This window comes from Lepisosteus platostomus, chromosome 22, assembly GCF_059453375.1.
Source record: "Lepisosteus platostomus isolate fLepPlt1 chromosome 22, fLepPlt1.hap1, whole genome shotgun sequence".
Classification (NCBI taxonomy): domain Eukaryota; kingdom Metazoa; phylum Chordata; class Actinopteri; order Semionotiformes; family Lepisosteidae; genus Lepisosteus; species Lepisosteus platostomus.
Window position 1 is genome coordinate 502,672 of NC_142632.1, and position 14,603 is coordinate 517,274.

The window sequence follows — 14,603 nt, forward strand, 5'->3', positions numbered from 1 at the left end:
CCACTGGCTCGTTTGTAAGGCCAGGTGTATTGCCAACCACGACTGGCAGGGCAGAGGCATTGAAGGCGGCCTGGGCTCCTGCAGCTGTGCAGTCACGCACTCTGGTTTTTCTTCATTTCGTACAAATCTTTCGCCTTTTACTAAAGATTTCCGTGGAGAGGAGCATGAATGAGTTCCATGCAATTTTTGTGCTTCCCTGCCTTCGGGTGGGGCGCAGCCTGGCTGTTCAAAGAGAGAAAACAAAAACGCTCGCAATCGGTCTTGTTATGGCGATTGTGGCAGTCTGCTCCGCGAGTCCACGGTCTCCGGCGTCTGATTGGCGCTCTTTTCTTTGGGGGGCGGGAAGTGTCCGGCCGCAGGGGATCTTGGGATCTCACTTTGCATAGCGGCTTCCCAGAGTGCGTCGTTTCCGGCACAGTGTGGCCGGGTGTTTTCCGAGTTATCGCACGGATTCGGCACGCTCGCAAGCCGTGAGCCGCAGGCGATGAGCCCGGAGCTGAACGGGCCCCACTGGCTCGTTTGTAAGGCCAGGTGTATTGCCAACCACGACCGGCAGGGCAGAGGCTTTGAAGGCGGCCTGGGCTCCTGCAGCTATGCAGCCACGCACTCTGGTTTCTCTTCATCTCGTACAAATCTTTCGCCTTTTACTAAAGATTTCCGTGGAGAGGAGCATGAATGAGTTCCATGCAATTTTTGTGCTTCCCTGCCTTCGGGTGGGGCGCAGCCTGGCTGGTCAAAGAGAGAAAACAAAAACGCCCGCAATCGGTCTTGTTATGGCGATTGTGGCCGTTTGCTCCGCGAGTCCACGGTCTCCGGCCGTCTGATTGGCGCTCTTTTCTTTGGGGGTTGGGAAGTGTCCGGCCGCAGGGGATCTTGGGACCTCGCTTTGCATAGCGGCTTCCCAGAGTGCGTCGTTTCCGGCACAGTGTGGCCGGGTGTTTTCCGAGTTATCGCACGGATTGGGCACGCTCGCAAGCCGTGAGCCGCAGGCGATGAGCCCCGAGCTGAACGGGCCCCACTGGCTCGTTTGTAAGATCTGCGGCAGATCGTGTAAAGACGTTCAACTTTGTAACTACTGCACCCACAGGAAGCAGAATAAATTCCTCTTTCAAACTGTCAAAGGTTTGCTTTGCGAACGCTGCAGGACATCGCACAATCTGTTTTGAACGGGGACAAACGATTTCTTATGAGGCGCAGTAAGTACAGACGTTTAAAAAGCTCCACTCATGCCGACGATGCAGCATGAAGAAGCGCAACCTAACGTTTGACAGACAAAAGCCTGGCGCCGCTACGAGCAATATGAAATCAAACTGACAGCACACAGCGTTTCGCGCTGACTCAAAAGTGATCTCGACAGACGCTGTTCTCTGCATAACGCTGAAAGAGCTAAAGAGTGTTTCTGTTGAGACGTAACAAGCTTGTTTCTTTCTACCATGATGTTACCATGACAAAATCTGTCTTTAAACACCTTGCTCAGTCTCTGACGAGACTGTCAAGAATTGCTTTCGCTAATTGTATTGCAAACCGGCGGAAGCGGGGTATTGGGAAAAGTTTTCAACTAGCAATAATCGCGCATCGGCTAAACCTCAAAGGCTACGATACTGCCACTGCGCAAAGCTGACGGTTGCCAGGCAACCGCGTGGATCCTATGGAAATCGTTATCAATCGTCTCATGGCATGTCGTTGCTGTAACGCTTCATATTTGCGGCCGGACACTTCCCGCCCCCCAAAGAAAAGAGCGCCAATCAGACAGGCGGAGACCGAGGACTGGCAAAGCAGACAGCCACAGTCGCCGTAATAAGAGCGATTGTGAGCGGTTTTGTTTTCTCTCTTTGACCAGCCCAGCTGCGCCCCACCCGAAGGCAGGAAAGCACAAAAATTGTATGGAACTCATTCATGCTCCTCTCCATAGAAATCTTTAGTAAAAGGCAAAAGATTTGTACGAGATGAAGAGAAACCAGAGTGCGTGGCTGGACAGCTGCAGGAGCCCAGGCTGCCTTCAAGGCCTCTGCCCTGCCGGTCGTGGTTGGCAATGCACCTGGCCTTACAAACGAGCCAGTGGGGCCCGTTCAGCTCCGGGCTCATCGCCTGCGGCTCTCGGCTTACCTGGCAGGGGAGATACCTTGATCAGCCTGTAGTTGGAGTAGTTGGATTGTTTTCTTGTTTTGTGGAAGCAGTGTTTGTTTTGCAGTTTGAGATGGCAACCTTTGGATCCCGCAAGAATGCTGTACATTTTGAGCTTTTGGATGACCTCTTCATGGATCGTATGCAGTTCAGCAGAAAAGTGTTACAGAAGGAACTTGGCTTTGAACCTCGGCACTTGGATTTCATCTTCGCTCTCCCAGGTCAGAAAGCATTTGAGGTTGTATTTGCTACCTATCCTCCGTTTGAACAATGCGTGGATGTCTTTGAGGCAAAAAGAGGGAAAGTTCCTGCACTTGAGAAGATCAACTTGCAGCCTCTGACACAGAGAGAGAGGAAAACGGTGCATGTTGTTATGTTCTCGGAACTGGCAAAGACGGAGGACATTCACATCTGGCTTAACCAGTACTGCACCGTCCACCATGGAACTGAGGTTAGAGATGTTGACGGTATAAAAACAGGAGCAAGGAAATTCGAGGTTCGCTTACTACCGGACAATGTAAATGGAGGCTTAAGGCACCTGCCCTCTACAATCCGGCTGGGCGCCTGCAATGGCTATGTTTTTTATGTGGGACAACCAAAGGTGTGTCGGCGCTGTGGTGCTGTGGGACACCTGGCATCGTCCTGCACTGTGAAATGCTGCAAGACCTGTGGCAAACAGGGACATTTAGCCTCTGACTGTTCAATGCTGCCAAAGTGCAATTTATGTGGCTCGGAAGGACACGTTTTTAAGAACTGCCCTCACGCCTACGCCAATAAACTCAAAATGAGAAAGGATGAGGCAGTGCTTGTTTCAGCCAAACCGGCCCGAAAAGCCAAAGCAAACAACAAGTCAAACAAAGAACCCTTGTTGGACAAAGAGTCTCAGCCTCCAGCCAGGATCAGTCCTGCTGTGGCTCCGGGGCCGGTGGAAGAGAAATCCACTACGCTCCCACAACCGCAGACTGCACCAGACAAGCACGAGGGTTTGAAAACCCCCGAGAACAGCGAGGACCCCTCCCCCACTCCTGCTCCTCAGAACGAGGGCCAGTGTGGGGCCCCCCGGTGGAGCGGGTCCAGCGACGATACCCAGGATTCAGCGGAGCTGCTTTTCTCAGACTCTGCAAGTGCTACAGATGCCCTCCTCTCCTCCATCCAGTCCGTCACGGAGGATCTGCAACAGCTGGTGGGTGAGGGGGAAGAGGAGACTGGTGCATCGGCTGCACCCCTTTCCCCTCAGTGCTCCCAGGAGCTGGACTTGAGGAAAAGGAAAAATGACTCTGTTTTCTCCCCGAGCGAGGAGGAAGGAGAGCATGGCGATGGGGACAGCTGGAACCCTTCCACCCCTCTTTCTACCCCCTTCCTTGAAATGGACTCCGTGAACGCTTTTACTGCTGCCACCCTGATGAAGGCTCATTCAGAGGATGGCTGGCAGGAAATTGGTAAGAAGAAAAAGAAAGAGAAGGTAACAGGTGAGACCGAAGAGAAATGTGTTTTGTAAAGTCTGGTTCCACTTTCTTATGTAAAATGGCTCTAAACATAATTTCTCTTAACACCAGAGGTATCAATGACAGAGTTAAATGCCAGTCTGTCTTTGATTACCTCCAGCAGAGAGAGGGAGATGTGTTGATGTTGCAGGAGTGTGCTTTAGCCTATCAAGAGAGGTATAAAAGCTTTAAAGATAGGTGGGATAAAGGGCCTTCTGTTTGGTCAGGGGACAATAACAACAGAGCCTCTGGCGTGGCCATTCTTTTCAAAGGATGGGCTTTCAAATTGAAAAGTATTCAGAGGGTCATAGATGGCAGGTTGCTGTGTGTGGATGTGGAATGGGGGACCGTTAACCTGCGGCTAATCAATGTGTATTGTCCTACTGACGTGGGAGGAAGGGTGGAGCTACTCAAGGCACTCTCCCCCCTATTGTTAAGTAGCACAGACGTGATAGTGGGAGGGGATTTTAATTGTATCTTAGAGCACACAGACAGGCAGTCTAGCTCTCCGATAAAATTGGATTCCAGCTCACTGGCCCTGCAAAACTTAGTTCAAGACTTTAAACTCTCAGACACATATAGATGTATATATCCCACAACAGCAGGATATACATGGTCAGGGAGGAATAGCAGCTCCAGAATTGACTATTGCTTTGTCTCAGAGAGAGTGAAAGTTGTTGGGGTCACTCTTCAGCCTGTCTTCTTCTCAGATCATCAGGCTTTAGGGTGTAGAGTGGAACTCCAGGGCGGGACTGTCTTTGGCCCAGGCCTCTGGAAACTCAACACAAAGCTGCTAGAGAACGAGGGGGTAGTATCCCGCTACAAGGAGAAACTATCACAGTGGCTGTCCTTGCAGTGTCTGTACGGGTCAGTAGGAGAGTGGTGGGAGGAGGTGAAGATGAGGACAAAGGCCTTTTTCATGGCTGAGGGAAGGAAGGCTGCTGCCAGACGGAGAGGAGTGCTAGCCAGGAAACAGAGGCAGCTGCAGCGTCTCTACACGATGCTGCACAGTGGCTTCGATGTGCTCGAGGATATCACCCTTTTAAAAAAGGACATCCGGAGCATAGCCGAAGAAAGTAGTCGAGGAGTGCTGTTAAGAGGCAGAGTGCAGTTCTTGGAAGAAAATGAGAAGTGTACTCGCTTCTTTTTCAGGAAAGTGGTAGGCTCCAAGTCTGTCATGGAAAGTGTAGTTGATGAGGAGGGACGAGAGAGAACAGAGCCGAGTGCTATCCTCTCCTGCACCGAGGCCTTCTACTCAAGACTGTACAGCTCTACAGAGCTAAAGGATGAAGAAATTCATTTTTTTACCTCAAAGCTAGAAAACGTTTTGAGTGAAGAAGATAGGGAAGTACTTGAGAGGGATTTGACAGTAGAAGAGCTGAGACAGGCGATGGAGAGCTTACAGAAGGGGAAAACTCCAGGTGCTGACGGGCTCCCTAAAGAATTTTATTGCACCTTTTGGGATCTGCTTCAGGATCCGCTACTGCTCCTATTCGAGGAAAGCTATAAGACAGAATTGCTGCCTGACTCCTTAAGGGAAGGCACTATCTCTCTCTTGTTTAAGAAAGGAGCAAAAAATGACATAAAGAACTGGAGACCCTCAGCCTGTTAGGCTTGGACACTAAGATCCTGTCCAAAGCCCTTTTCCTGCACCTACAAAATGTAGTGGCCTCACTGGTAGGGAAAGAACAGACTTGTGGGATAGCAGGACGCCTGATGAGCGACAACCTGGCCTTGTTGAGGGATGTCTGTCTGTACTCTGAGGATCGCTCCCTCCCTCTTTGCATTTTAGGTGTAGACCTAGAAAAGGCCTTTGACCGCCTAAACCGGCAGTACTTAACATCGGGACTTGAGCACATGAAGTTTGGCCCCATCATGAGAAAGTGGATTAACCTGCTGTACACAGGTAGCAACAGCAGAGTCATGGTTAATGGCAATAGATCACGCCCCTTTGAAGTCTGTTCAGGGGTGAGGCAGGGCTGCCCATTATCCCCCTTGTTATGCGTTTTGGCTATGGAGCCCTTAGCCTGTGCCTTGCGCCAGGATCAGGCCATTAATGGGATACCAGTGCCTGGAAGTGGGGGAGGAGAGGTAAAGACATCTCTATACATGGATGACGTCACCCTGCTCCTCTCTGACAATGCCTCAATTAGCAGAGCTCTGCAGTGCTGTGATCGTTTCTCTTTGGCTTCCTCCGCAAAAATTAACACATCTAAGAGTGAGATTTTTTATCAGAACTGGAGGGAGCCAAAAGAAGGACATGATCTCAGGCTGCAAGAGAAGATAATTAATTTACAGGTGCCATTCCCCGGCATTGTGGCCATTGTCGGTGCTCACACGCGATAAGATAAGGCGGAGGAGAGCGGGGCATGCCCAGCGCCAGACATTCAAGGAGGGGGCAGTGTGAGGTGAGGTGAGGTGAGGTGAGGTGCGACACGCCGGAGCCCCGACGCAGCTAATGCAGAGCAACTGTTGGACTGGCATCGAAAGGACGTGTGCGCACGGAGCGAGCCTTCCCTGCGGCGGAGCGCGGGAACTTTCTCCCACCTCCCGCTGCAGGAGTTGTGTGCGCTGCAGCGGTGCCGAGAGAAAAGCACAGAAGGCAGCAGGCTCTGGAGAGCAGGTAAGAGACGGAGCCTTGTGGGCAGGCGAGCAGGCCCGTTTTTTGGAAATTGCTGAAAAGGTTTGTTCGGTGTGTGGCAGGCGCACGTCGCGAGCTTGCGTGGCGATCTGCCGGTCTGGAGTTATGCAAATGAGGCCGAATTGCATCCCGGGACATGCTGCGAATGCGCAATGGCGACTGCAGATGTGTAGGAAACGGCGCGCTCGTTTTCTCGTTTTGCCCACACTTTTGAGTGTTAGTGTGGCGTGTGAGTGTGCGAAAGAGTGGGCCCAGCAGGAGGCGGTGGCGTGCGGGGCGAGGAGGTGGCCTAGGCTGCGCAATTTGTGCTGTGGGTGCGGGCCTCTTGCAACTTGGTTTATTTGGTTTATTTATGGTTCGCATAAATAAAACCGGAAAAGAGGAATTTATTCTGCTTCCTGTGCGTGCAGTAGTTACAAAGTTGAACGTCTTTACACGATCTGCTGCAGTTTTCAGTGGGCGGGCTTTGTCAGATGGCTTTTAAAAACGCACTGTGTTTCGGCTCGGGAAACATCATGAGAAGTGTCCTGCATGTTTTCAGTGTATAGCTGTCTTTTAACGCATACAGAATTCATTCAAAATCATTGATTTCTCCAATTAACAAGGGTCCCTTAAAGGATGAGTCAAAGTAACGTCTAATCGGATTAGTTTCCTTTGAGCTGGTTCAGAGTTTGCTCAAGAGTTTACCTTTCACAGATGCGCAAAGAAGAATGTTGGGGGTGCATGCTTCAAGGCGCCTTACAGCTGTAGGGAGTGATTCGAGACGATTCGTGGCGTGTGCTCGTTCCCATATACCGTACGCCCCGGGGTGCAGTGCTAGGATGACGTACAATACTGCTTGGGCACGTAACGGCGTTATATGCAAGTGCGGGACGTGAGGGTTTTCGTTTGTTCGTTTTGTTTTGCTCTGCTTTGCTTTGTTCCGTGGTCAAGAGGCGTAAGGTAAGTTGTAATCCAGGGAGAACACTGGTGGCAAACAGTCCAAGGTGAGAGGTGAGGTCCAAAGTCGAAAAGGCAGAAGGGGAGTCCAATATCCAGAATAAAAGAAGTAATGGAAAAAACGCCAGGTAGAGCTCTCAAGGAGTAGACTCAATACCAGCGGGAAGCAGGTAAAGATGGTAAAAATAGCACTGCGTACCGCACGGTGGAGTGTGTGCAGGTGGGTTAACTCGTGCGGCGGCGTTTGTTAATAATCACCCGCTGCTGGTGCTGATTAGATTGCTTAAGAGTTGGTCTTAACTGCCTGGCGGTCATGACAAGCTCCTCTTTAAGCTGTGGTTTAGTTTTGCATTCATGTGTTTCTAGAGCAGTTATTTATGGGGGTGGGTGGGTCTTTCACAGAGGCTCAGGACAAATCCCCTGCATGAAAGTCTACTGTGTGCGTTCAAACAGTCACAGGTCAAGAGCCAGGCAGGAGGACAATGGACAGAAGAAGCAACAAACTAAAAATAAAAGAACGAATATGAAAAAGCCACCATCTTTTTCTTTTTGACATTTTCCGACTTTCATGCAAGCCAGGACAAAGTTGCTCGTAGCTACTTGTGGATTCAAATACTCTATCGAGTGCTTTGATGAGTTTTTGCAATTTGATTGTCGTCCTGTCAGCCTGTTTCTGTTTTTTTTTTCAATCTAGGGATGGAAAGTATGAGGGAAATGATGGAGCAATCAATAACCGCTCCGGAAAAATGGCAGAAAGAAATGGTCCGTCACTAAGGACATTTGTGAAGCAGAGGAGTGACATCACCACAAAGGCGACACATTCTGCTGATGGTTTTGGTGAATAATGATTGAGGCGCGTTAAGAGAAAGGTAGCTGTGTCAGCCTGCGTAGGCTGCAAAGGATCAAGCAAAGGTTTGCTCCATGCTGAAAAGAGAAGAAAAGAAGCACAACGTTTCGACTGTGGAGCCTTCTGCGCCATTTTCTTTAGCGGTGATGATGTTTACATTGGAAAAACTGAGACATGCGTCCCTGGGTGGGCTTGAACCACCAACCTTCTGGTTAATAGCCGAATGCGCTAACCGATTGCACCACAGAGACTGACGGCCGCTTGAGCTCCCTACATTTGCAGGTTTATGGTCAAAGAAAACAATCACTTGCGCTTCTTGCAGCCGGCAATCTTTTTCCACTGACAACCAAGAAATGGATTTCATCTTTCACAAGCTGTATGGATTTCTTCAAAAACAAGTTATTCCAGAAAGGAAATGAATTCTTGCATTAAACTGAACCAAGCTGTACATGTTTGTCTGAAATGAGACATTCGGCACAACAAGACACGGAGAGAGGCACCGCTGGTATTCAGACCCAGGATCGCCTGCTTACTAGGCAGGCACTTTAAGCCACTAGGGAACAGCGCCAGCAGAGCACCGCCCTTTTACAGACACTTGGACACATCTGTGTTCGGTGTGCACTTAACCTGCTCTCTGAGCCCGTCGCCTCCGTCCCATTTAATAGCAGAACTGACGCCAAGAGAAATGATGAGAAATGGCATTTATCGGGCACTTTTCATGTCCAAGGAGCTCAATGCCCTTGACACCTCCCATTCTTTGGCGACACCATTTTTTCTTTTGTTTAATTTCTATACTTATTGATAGAATAAAAACGATATGTCATGTACTGTAAGGGAAATGTCTCTTTTCATGGGGAAAGCTAGCACCAGCAAATGTTGTGTTTAGAAGAAGTGATTTAACATGACACGTGACCTAATTTACCGGAGCAAAAGCTCACCCAGCAAGCCCTGCTTTACTTCTACAGGAGAGAAGTACTGTAGAGTCTGCAAGATGTTCAGCTGGGTAGCTACGTCAGCATGCCTCGGCTGCAAAGGAACAAGTAATAGGTTTATTGCATGCTGAAAAGAGAAGAACGGAAACACAGTGTTTCGGCTGTGAGGTCTTCTCACACCTGAAGAAGCCTCACACCTGTAAAAGGCTCCATGGTTTTCTTTCTTCTCTTTTCAACATGGAATACACCTATTGTCTGCAAGATGTGACAATTTCATGGTGTTTTGGAAGAAAACCTTTTTTCTTTGAATTCAAAATCAATCGGAATTTCAGCACGACACATCAACACTTTTTCTGTTTTAAGGAGATGATATTTTAAACCTGATAAAAATAGTAGGAAACACAAGTTTCTTGCTGTGAAAATGTAGATGGGGAAGTGTACTACTAGTAGCAGTGTAGAGCTCTCTGTGGTTGAGTGCAAGCACATGTTCTATGGGCCAGTAGCGTAATGGATAATGCATCTGACTTCGGATCAGAAGATTGTAGGTTCGAATCCTGCCTGGCTCGTGTGGCTTTTAAACCTCTCAGGTTCCTCGGTAACAGGTTGCTGTCATGTATATGAACTATAGAAAAGCATTTGCCACAACCCGTAAATTAGCACGCAAGTGCGGGCTAGTTAACACAGAACTGTATGGAGATCATCTCCAGCTCCGAGCTCAATTGCAATGAAAAAACATGCAGAACAGAACTGGAGAGCAGCTGAATTTGTGCTCGGTAGGGTGGGGAGGACTCAGCATTGCTATTGTTCTAATTGGCATAAACTGCAGGGAATCTGAATCAGAACATGTCAGTTAGTTCGATCATTGCGTCAATATGTAGGCCACGTTAATATAGAATTATTAGTTTGTCTGTCTCGTCTTTGTATATAGCTGAATGTCCCTGACAATTTCATGTTAGTTTTTAAGAACGACATTGGTGCTAATATATACATATATAGCATATAAGGAACACGTAAAAGTTTAGTCCATGCTGAAAAGATAAGAAAACCGCCACAACGTTTCATCTTGGAATAAATCTTTACTTGTTGTTTTGCAGCCTACCCATTCTGACCTAACTCCTCCCTTGAAATTCCCTAACAGATAAGGGTACGTAACGGCTCATGCGATGCTCAGTTGCAATTTGTCCCAAAACAAACAAGAACAGCAGCTGAGGGTTTGAGTTTGAACATGCACTGTATTAAAGCAGCTTTTATTTCCATTGATAAATGCTAGATATTCCTACAGAGATTCTCCAGGTGTGTAAGCGATTCCTGTTTCTGTTTCTATTTCTGTTTCATATATATAAACAGTATATATATATATGTTACATGTGTCTCTGCAATAGTATAAATGTGTTATACACTATCAGGGGCTGCTTTTTTGGGCACCTCATCTACAACAAGGGATTTTTTTTCATTTATGTTTGTGGACCTTCACCATTTGAGGAAGTGAGTTAGATAAGAAAGTTACAGGTATGGTGAGCAATGACTGACAAAGGCACGTACTGCGTATTCCTTACAGAAGTGTAAGCAATTTGTTCTAAAAAACACCGGCTAAAGTCCAACATCGTTAGCAATCTTATTACTTAAACAGAATTAACATCAATAAACTGTAAGGTGCTGGTACATGCGAGTAGATTTGATCTTCTATTAAACAAAAATGCAATTACAGCTCTAAAAAGGTCAACCTAGACTTCTGTAACAGATCAGATCAGATCATCGCTGTTCCTCTGACCTTGTGAGTCTTTGGAATTTTAATAATTGTATTTTGCTTGCCTTTCATGTGGTCTGTGTACAAGTCACTGTGGCGTATGCGGTCCTACACAGCCTTGCTATAGATGTGACGAGCCTCCGCTATGTTGCAATGGAGAACAGGTTCAGTAGGGAGCTGCCGAGAAAATTCAGCTGGAAAGCTCATTGCAGAAAAGCATCGGTATCTGTGTCCAGCTGCAAAGCGTCCTTCCTGGGTGCTGAAGAATCGATTTCACAGGCTGCGGGCCCAGACGATTTAGAGTGTTAAAGGTCCCAGCGAAAACGAAACGGCGCTGGTCCTTTTACACGCACGCACGCAACCAAATGCAAAGGACACCGTAGTCAGCAGGATTTGAACCTGCGCGGGGAGACCCCAACAGATTTCAAGTCCGTCACCTTAACCACTCGGCCACGACTACAGCGAGCACCACGGCCGCTGCCTTCTTGCTACAATCGAACAGGGAGTGCGAGGCGGCGGCGGCGGCGGAGGCAACTTTTTTCAAGTTCGCTCTCCGTTTAAGAAACCTTTTACGCCATACGTGCAAGCACACACACACACACCTCAGAGGACTTAAGGGTGGCTTCAAGTTGGAATGATAAAGTCTCCCCGTTCGGACATGAAAACAGAACGTTCTTAGACAGAAAGCAATCAACAACGGAGACATGTGGACGACGATTTTAGTCACTGCACTTTGAATAGCATTTTTACTCCAGTCACAGGAGATGCACCAATGGCCCTTGACCTACGCTCTTACCAATGCCTTGAACATTCAAACAAAACAGCCCTAAAGTCCTGCGGTTTAATATAACGCTGTTACGTGTCGAGGCAGTATTTGACTCCGTCCTACCGTTGAGACACGGGGCGTACAGATGCAGCTATTCAAAACAAGCGGGCGATACCACATTATTTTGCGGTGCGCTTTACGCAGTCTACCACGAGTTACCGTAAATTCTCCTATAAAACCGCAATTAAAATAATAGTATCCGGAATTTCTGCAAGGTGGAGCTAATAAAGCTCAACCTCTCATGTTTGAGCTGTCGCCATCAAAGTCTTTAACGAAGATATTACTAATAGTATTAATAATGAATGACCTTGGACAAGCTGTAAACTCAAAGTAGTGCCCTGGTCCACATTCTTTTTTTCATTGACTGTCTTTGTAAAAGTAACACCACAGCATTTCGCAATCACGCATTTGTTTCCAATCATGCAAAGTACAGTAATTTTTGAGAATCTCCGATTCACCATGCCTTTCACATGCTCATAAAAGAGATTGATTTAGGAACATAAACATATTACTGTATGCAAACTGTACTGTATACAGTATGTATATGTACATGTATATTTAATGTCTTTACTGTGCCCGTTTAAGCATTGAATATTTATATGGAATTTTACCACTGAAGGGAAATCTTAGTACCTGAGCATAAAAAGAATAGGAGCATACTGTAACACGTGTGAAGGCCATAAACGATATTAATTTTGGAACTTAAACATACAGTATATGGCTGGTCTCGGTACTTTAAAGAAAACATACACACCAGTATTCCATTTCTCCCTAAACATTTTAAGCATCGAAGTCTTTAACTAACGTGATACTGGAGTCAACAAGCTCCGGTACAAGAATTTGATTAAAAGGGAATATAATATGGAATCGCGTATTTAAAGAAATTAATAACGATATAATTATACTCATGTACCGCAACACAAGAATTGTTACATAATGTTTTGTAGGGCTTTTTCGACACTCTTTGTGTGACCTTGCTGGTGGTGCTGTGGGTTAGCTTCCTGACTCCTACATCACATGTTGTGTGTTTGAATCCTGCTGGAGCCGTTACTTTTTTTTTTTAATAAACATTTTTTTAAAAAAATACAATGTTTCCCTGGCTCAGAGATTAAATAAAACTTCACTTGCACCAAACAAATTTATATTTCTAATTATCATAACATGATCAAATTTAAGTCATTTTAATAACAATGAATAGTCACCTAGGCGTTACAATATAAACATTTATATTGATTTAAAACCCATAAATAAAGCTGATACTGTTTAGACTTTTAATTATTTAAAACTGTATTACAGCAGCACAATGCACAATGCAACGTAATAATAATAATAATAATAATCATAATAATAATAATCATAATAATAATTGCTTACATTTATATAGCGCTTTTCTGGACACTCCACTCAAAGTGCTTTACAGGCAATGGGGACTCCCCACCAATGTGCAGCATCCACACATAAATCGCTATCTTTGTCTTCCGTGTAATAATGTTCACCTCTCTGTCCAGCAATTTAACAATAGTAATAATAATGAACTTTATTGTATATGGCGCCTTAAAAGCTGGCTCCTCAAAGCGCTTTACAGGATAAAAACAATAACAACAATACTGTTAGGCTGGGCAAACGATTTTTTTTAAAGAAATACAAAATGAGATATAATGATGTGTTCCGGCTTAGACATTAATGAAGAGCATAACACGTGGGTGGCCAGCGGGAGTGCTGGCTGTGACGGATTAAACCGGTTTCACAGGTATTTTTACAGTAGAAGGGGACCAGATTTCCAGCGAAAGACACCTTCCCCCCTCAAAAACCAAGGAAGTACAGTACTTACTAGTTAAGAAAGCTAGGCTCCTCAACGAAATCGCTTTAACATGCTAATGCGATGGTGTTACAGTCCGGGCATGGCAAGCTTCTAATGTCAACCCGACTATGGCGAATGGAACCCTTCTTTTATTGGAAGAAAATGAACATATTCTAGTCCTAAATGAATTAATAGCAAACATGGTTTACATAAAAGACATTTTTCCAAGAAAGTTTAGCCTTTGTCACTAATGAAACCACTAAATAAAGACATAAATAAAGAAATCCCCTGGAGCAACATTCACAGGTTAGACAGGAGGTTCAGCTGGACGCTGAGACTACTGCGCTGTGGACACACCTGATCCCAGATGCCGATTCCCTCTGCTGTGACCCAGGGAACCTGCAGTCAGGTAACATTATTTCTCACAACTACCAGGTAGTGAGTGAGATTGACCTGATTGTTCCTGCCTCAACGGCAGGGTTGCCAATACACCCAGTCCCCCAGAAGGGACAGGGAATGAAAGCCGAGCCGGTTTTCTTACAGCCACCAGCTCAGTTTGTCAGTCTGAGTCTGACCAACAGTGGTTCAGCACCAACCACTGGAGCTGGATGGGCAAGCCACCCGACTGTTAGTGCAGAACATGGAAAAGGGGGGTGTCAGAATCCCCGCCTGCACTGACATGGGCCTGGTGGGTGATGGTGAGTTCAAAGACAGTGAACTAGCTATCCCAGTGCTGGGGCAGCTCCCTGAACCCCTAGAGAGGGAAGGGGGGAGCGAGCAGGTGTCCTACACCCACGCCCAGCGAACGATTGTAAACATGCCGATAGAGGGATTCCTCAATCAGGAAGTGTGCAGGGTGGACCTGAACAGTGAGAATGGAGTAACAATCCCAGATCCCTCAGGTGCTCCAGATGACCACTAAGCCAAGGGTCAGGCATGCTCCACCGCTGCACCACCCCCTGCAGGGTTCCTAGAGCACAGGCATGAACAAATCGAAAAAGCAGATGTCCTGGAAATGGAGGAGCAGCATCAGCAGCTGCGTCAGATCTCCTCAGATTTCCAGGATGTTGGTGCCCAAGATGCCACATGGCATACTGAGAAAGAGACCATGTACATGCTGCGCCAACTTAGAAAGGCAACAGTCACTTAGAAGGAGATGACTGGGATCAGCCACCCGAAAAGACTTTTGGGAGGACTGATTGCTGCCGCCACTGTTGTGTGTTTGCTATTTCTGATAGGTTTGCGTGCTACTGGCCCCAAGG

At 46.9% G+C, this 14,603-nt stretch overlaps 7 non-coding genes across 7 annotated transcripts; 3 read left to right on the forward strand and 4 right to left on the reverse strand.

The window, feature by feature from the left end:
• The first annotated feature begins 96 nt into the window (after window positions 1-96).
• On the forward strand, window positions 97-213 carry LOC148642446 (U5 spliceosomal RNA). Its single transcript, XR_015929249.1, has one exon. It is a non-coding gene; the product is annotated as a U5 spliceosomal RNA (small nuclear RNA).
• A 390-nt stretch (window positions 214-603) lies between these two features.
• LOC148642447 (U5 spliceosomal RNA) lies at window positions 604-720 on the forward strand. Its single transcript, XR_015929240.1, has one exon. It is a non-coding gene; the product is annotated as a U5 spliceosomal RNA (small nuclear RNA).
• Window positions 721-1,477: 757 nt separating this feature from the next.
• On the reverse strand, window positions 1,478-1,619 carry LOC148642448 (U4 spliceosomal RNA). The gene has a single exon (XR_015929498.1). It is a non-coding gene; the product is annotated as a U4 spliceosomal RNA (small nuclear RNA).
• A 233-nt stretch (window positions 1,620-1,852) lies between these two features.
• Window positions 1,853-1,966, reverse strand: LOC148642449 (U5 spliceosomal RNA). Its single transcript, XR_015929325.1, has one exon. It is a non-coding gene; the product is annotated as a U5 spliceosomal RNA (small nuclear RNA).
• A 6,246-nt stretch (window positions 1,967-8,212) lies between these two features.
• Window positions 8,213-8,286, reverse strand: trnan-auu (transfer RNA asparagine (anticodon AUU)). The gene has a single exon. It is a non-coding gene; the product is annotated as a tRNA-Asn (tRNA).
• A 1,174-nt stretch (window positions 8,287-9,460) lies between these two features.
• On the forward strand, window positions 9,461-9,533 carry trnar-ucg (transfer RNA arginine (anticodon UCG)). The gene has a single exon. It is a non-coding gene; the product is annotated as a tRNA-Arg (tRNA).
• A 1,559-nt stretch (window positions 9,534-11,092) lies between these two features.
• trnas-uga (transfer RNA serine (anticodon UGA)) lies at window positions 11,093-11,174 on the reverse strand. Its single transcript has one exon. It is a non-coding gene; the product is annotated as a tRNA-Ser (tRNA).
• Window positions 11,175-14,603: the final 3,429 nt, after the last annotated feature.